The sequence below is a fragment of the Anopheles funestus genome, chromosome 2RL (genome assembly GCF_943734845.2).
Source record: "Anopheles funestus chromosome 2RL, idAnoFuneDA-416_04, whole genome shotgun sequence".
Taxonomy (NCBI): Eukaryota; Metazoa; Arthropoda; class Insecta; order Diptera; family Culicidae; genus Anopheles; species Anopheles funestus.
This window is the reverse complement of record NC_064598.1, coordinates 20,757,623-20,763,543: the sequence shown is the minus strand read 5'-3', so window position 1 is coordinate 20,763,543 and position 5,921 is coordinate 20,757,623. Positions and strand designations below refer to the sequence as shown.

Below are 5,921 nucleotides of genomic sequence, written 5' to 3'. Positions count from 1 at the left end.
TGTGTTTGTTGTGTTTTGTTCTTCTTCAGCGAGATAAACGGTTCGGGACGACATGTAAAATTAAGCTGTGGTAAGAATTTGTAAAGAAAAAAAAGTATATAAAAGTGAAACAACGAAATCGATGGACTCCATCTTAGCCTCAGACTTCAAATCACAAAACATCTCTCCAAATGAAAGGCAAAACAAAATCTTTTTCGCCACAAAGACGTGAGCCACTGGGCGTCTCCATGACGAAAGGAGAAAAGCTTGAAGTGTGTCTTAATTTGTTTTTGAAAGGCCGAAAATGAAATTATTTTCCAAAGTATTTTCTTCTCGAATGCAAATAAGATTCCTTTCTCAATTTTGGACAGAGTCCATATTTCAGAATCGTATATAATTGCTTAGTCTAAATAGGATGTACATACTTTGATAGATAAGAACTCCTAGTCGAAGGAAAGAGGAATACACATTAAAAATAGCTCTTTAATGAATATTTTCCCATTTCCCACAAACCTCTTCATTGACAAATGGGTACTGTATTTGATGATGGAGGCATTCTTGTAAACTTGTGTTGCAGTTTGTTATATTTATAGGCGAACTAAACATTGCCCGGGCGGGAACTGTACATGGGGTGCCAAAAATAGGGTTTTCGGCAAAACTGAAGAGTCATCCTTATTGGCCTTTTCAAGCTGTATGAGAAAGCAAAGCGAGTAAGCGGGAAACAATAGCAAAAAACCGATGACTCGACAAACCCGATAGACACAATGTTACGCGTGTTTTTTGTCGGTGTTTCGGTCACACCATTTGGTGATAATTTTTTGGGACTAAGAGGAAGCAAACTCATTGTCGATCATTCGTGGCATAATAATACAGCAAATCGGTGTATGTTGTTTCAGTGTCCAATGACACTGTCAGAAGGCTTTTCGCTTAAGTGAGCAAATGGTGATTGATTGTGCACATTGTCACAATTTGCGGGGTTTGAACTTTAGTGTGCACACCGGCGACACAGCAAGCAAGCATCAATATTTACTCAAAATGTGTTGTTTTAATTGATTAATGTGTGAACTTTCAGTACATGAAAGATCATGTCAAATAAGGTTCCTAGAAATGTTGACTAAGGGTTGGAATTGTGTAATATCTAATATAAAATAATTTAATATTTGCAATGTTACGATATAATAAAACAAGAACTTGAGTGCTTAAAGAGTTTGAATGCATTGAAACTAAAAGATAAGGATGCGCCCTAATGTGCAAATAGAAAAGAACATCTTCAGCCCACCCTAGTCTGAATGTCATTGTGGCACTGTGAGTAGCGATTCATATTATTCTTGTACAATGATTTCTTTTCAAACTATTTTTATTTTGCAACAAAAAGGTAGTACTTTTTCCCAATGCATTAGGGATCCACATTTAATGCACAAAAAAAGAAAAGAAAATAGAATAAGCAACTGTTGGACTTTTGCTGTGTGCATTTGTGATTCATGTGTTTCTTCTTTCGTTTGGTGAGGTTTATTTTCCATCCAATTTTCCAGGATCGCTGTATCGTGAGCTACACGACGAAAACGATGTGCAAAGACCTGCGAGCATTTAATGAGCACTTTACTTTCGAACAACGCAAAACAACGCTAAGAATCACTGGGCGTCTCCATGGCGAAAGGCAAAACGCATGAAGTGTGTCTCAATTTTCTCCCATTGAAATCCATTTGCGTATGTGTGTGTGTGTGTGTGTATGTGTGCGTATGGAAGCAGAAACAACCACGAAAAGCACCATTTGTGGGACGGTGATACGGAGGCACATAATCTTTTCCCTAGAACTAGGCTAATACCGTGGGCTGAGCTTTTAATGCTTTCGCCAAATAGCTCCAATGCCGGGGGCGCTATATTTAAAAACATCCATACCCATACATCGTTGTCTTATTTTTGGTTGGGAGCTGATTTCGTTTTGTGCGTTTTTTGGGTGTGGTTCCGGTGGAGTGATAATGATAGCTGAATGTTGGTAATGTTTTGTGGAACCGAGATGGTAGAAACAAACAAATGCACTCCGGATTTGAATGGTCGTTGGTTTGTATGTGTGTGCCGTAAGATAATGTGGATGGGTTGGGCTAGAAGCTTATCGCAGTGACGTAGTTGAGTTGATGAACGAGAAGCTACTGATGGGGTAGAGCACGGTATCCATAATGGAGTAGGATTACGTTTTGCCCGACGCTAATCGTTGATAAGGAAGCCCAAAAGACAAGCAAAGTATGATGTAGATAAAATTCCGGATTACGGTATACCGTCACCGTACTTTAAGAGTTGATTATTATTTTTTTCTGTTTCTATTTGTGTAATAAACCACAGTTGAATAGAAGAATGCAAATAAATATTATATTTTTACAACGATTTCTTTGTTTTTGCTGTGGCTTTTTCATACTATCATTTAATTAATATTCAACCATTTACTTTGGGTACTTATGAAGGATCATTTCACGTAAAAGGTACGGCGAAAGGGATATCAAGAAATAAAACCACAGTGATTTCGGATGGTTTAGCTATTTCATTCGAGAGAAGAAAAAAATTATGTTTAAAACCAAAAGATACGAAGGAGAAGGTGAATATTTGATTCATACACACACTCACGATCCAAACAGCGTATCCTGTAAGATTTGACCCCCTTTGGCTCCATTAACCATTCACACACCGTGACGGCATGGTGCTACTGTTCCTGCTACAGAAAAAAAGGGGACAAAGTGAATCATTTATTACCAACATCACAACGACAAAACCATCGTCGATGGAAGAGCACCTCGTGTTGTACGAATCACGATAAGGATGATGATGATGATGATGGTTTGCATGTCTGGTGGAAACTGGAAGCTACCCGTGGCCCTTTTACGCTTTCATCGCAGCAGGGCAAATCTAATTTTAAACTTTGTCTCTTCGATTCCAACTGAAGGGACACAGTGGGTTCACTTTAACGAACAGACGAACTACTCTGGTGGTGGTTTATATTGTTTTTTTTTCACTCCCACCGTTCCAAACCGTTGACGCATTTCCGTACCAGAGCGCTTTATCGGCCGCTTTCAAGTGAGGCGTTGTGGTTAAGGTTTATAAAATCGCTGACTGGTTGAAATGGTACTTTAAATAATGGCTCAAATATCGGTTAGCATTTAAACAGTGCTGTCAAGAAAATGTCGTAAAAGCGGTACAAACTTAAATATGTTCCCACTTCCAAAAACCGGTTGTAATGTTCCGGATGGAGACGCCTGGTGTTTTATAGGCACCGTTTGTGCAGCGATTAAATGCAAAGGCACAGATCGATGTTAAACGGGCACAAGCCGTCCCATGTTGATTACGGTGGCAGGGGATGCGTGCCAGAAGTAGAAGAACAAGCTACAGCATCACAAACCTGTCACTTTCAACGATAGTTGTGTGAAATTTATCGGAAAATTATTCATGATAGTTACGGACAGCCGTGAAGCCAGTTTTGAGCTTCCATTTGCGATGGAAAGACGAGCAGTATAATAGGAGTGAATGTATAAAAAAAAAACACAGAGGAAGTTGTCAGAAACGTAGACAGCTGTAAGTTGATACTGGGCAGCTTGGTGCGCGTGTGTGTTACTGATGGGGTTTATCGGGCAATATAATCGTATTCTATTGCTCGATTGTGCACGTGTGCAGGAAACAAATGGGTGTACGTTAATAAATAATTTTGCTGTCCGTGTAGTTTTGAGTAAAGATAAGAAGTGGGGAAGAGCTTTTAATAAATAAAAATAAATAAACTTTTAAGTATAATACTAATTACGATTCCTTCCCTTGCGATTGATATAAACAAACATTAGCTTTCTCTTTGAACCATTACTGGAAACACTTTTGTTGTAAGCTTGATCGCTAAACAAATGAATAGGGAAATTCGCATTTATTCCAGCGTCATGTAATACTCCGGTCTTCTATTTACCCCAAGTAGCCTATTTGCATCGCACACAACTGTTGGGCGCACGCGATAAATGCGTCCCACCGAGTACCTTTGATTCTTCGCGGGCGTGAAAGAAATCCATCAAAAATTATGTTTGACAAACAACAAATATTTATCTCATAATCGCTGAGAAAGTGAGATTGGGGGCAGATTTGCCACAGTCACGCAATGCCCACCAAAGACTCTTGTATTTGCCAGCATACCGACGCACGCGGCATGATTTGTGCACTGCGGAAAGAGTGATTGGACGCAATTAAACGGTAGGCATACCTTGTGACTCTTCCCGTTAAGCGCCCATAGCAACAGTATCCCGCCCTATAGGTTTCGGTTCCATCCCGGTTGACACTAAATGGACGGATGGATGGATGGATGCTTCATTACCGTTTCACTCGGTGGAAGCTTTTTGAAGCGCCCGAGAGTGCACGATGGTAAAATGAGTTTTTTTTTGTTGTTGTTGTCGTTGCTGGTCGTTCCATCGAACTGGTAACTGGGTTTTTTGGGGAAAGTTTTGCTCTGAGAAAAAGGCACACCCGACCGAGCTGGGTAGGGCAGGCGATCGAGATGATGCTTTAGGAGTTTGAGCGATGGTTTAATTTCCTTTTCTATTCTTCGGGGTGAATGGTGCAGCATCAAGTGAGCAGAACGAAGTAAAAGAAATATCATTAAAAATGGAAACCCATGCGACATTTCTCTGCTGCTGTCAGATGGAGAAAAAGTGACAGAACGTTATTGGGTGTGTTTTTGTTATTACTGCGAGGGAATATTTTCCTTTTTTCCGTTGTTCTTAAAGCACTGAAAATAGCTCCAAATAATGTTAGCTTACACTTAAAGGCATTATTTAAATTATTGGAAAACACAAAATGCTTTTATTCTTATGTTTTTATTTTCTATTTAGTCGATGAATCAATATACAGTTTTATGCCAACTATAAGCAATTCCTTGTGAGAAAGTTTACGTCGAAAAGATTTAAGATTTTTTTATATAAACACTTAATGTAAACAACATTAACAATTTGTTTGATTATTTTTTGAAAATTTCGTTATTGGTGTCCTTAACATTAGGAGTCTTTAGCCTGAAACAAAGGCTTTAAGCAAAGACTTAAAGTAATTAAGCTTACAAACTATACTAAATAGAGGCAGCTACGCTTTTTAAACCGTAAGACCTCATGGTATACAAGTTTTAATGTTTAAAACATATTGTGGTTAATCGATTTTATCTATTTAACACACACTATAATGCCTTACTTTCTAAAAGCTACTGATAAAAACGTGGTCTACTTCTGTTCGTGTATAAAATCTGTGCTGAATGTTCAGCAACAGTAGCATATAAAAAATCCGTCAAATGTAAAATAAAAGTACTCACCTAAATGGCTAGGAAAACTATTGAAAAGGCATACAATTTAACCGGTCGACTGATCGATGAAACAGTTGCACCGGTTTCGCTTTATTACCACTTCCCAAGCATCGCAAGCGCTGCACCGAAAAATCCTGACCATCGCCGAACGTGAGCGAAATGAAGCAATCCATTCAATCAACATTCAATCAGCTTCATTCATCAGGTTTCCCGAGCGTGTCGAGTGTCCTGTAGCTGTCCTGGCTGTAACTTTTGTCCTGTGTTCATATTGCTGCCTCTTCTCACTCATCCCAGCCTTTCCACCTCGGCGACCGTCGCACCGCAAATGAGTGGGAAAAGGGGGGAGCAAGTTTCATCAAACCGACGTGCAAAAGGATGTGCCGGCTTATCAGTAACGCAACGCTGTGTGTCAATGAAAATCATCGAACGTTTCTCCACTCCGAACGTAACACGCCCTTTGCTTCACATATGCGAGCTAAAGAAATCCAGTCAGCGATGGGTTTGCGGGAGATGAAAATATGGTCCCATTTTGTACGGAACGCGTACGGAATGATGGAACGAGGTACGAAAGGCAACAGTATTGAGTGCCGTGTGTGTATGTGTACCGTGATTGGTTTGGTAGGGCGAAAGCTCA

At 39.7% G+C, this 5,921-nt stretch overlaps 1 protein-coding gene across 18 annotated transcripts in view; it reads left to right on the top strand.

Moving 5' to 3' along the window:
• The window catches only part of LOC125763035 (cubilin), a 91,442-nt gene that overhangs the window by 58,167 nt on the left and 27,354 nt on the right, over positions 1-5,921 (top strand). The window lies entirely within an intron of this gene.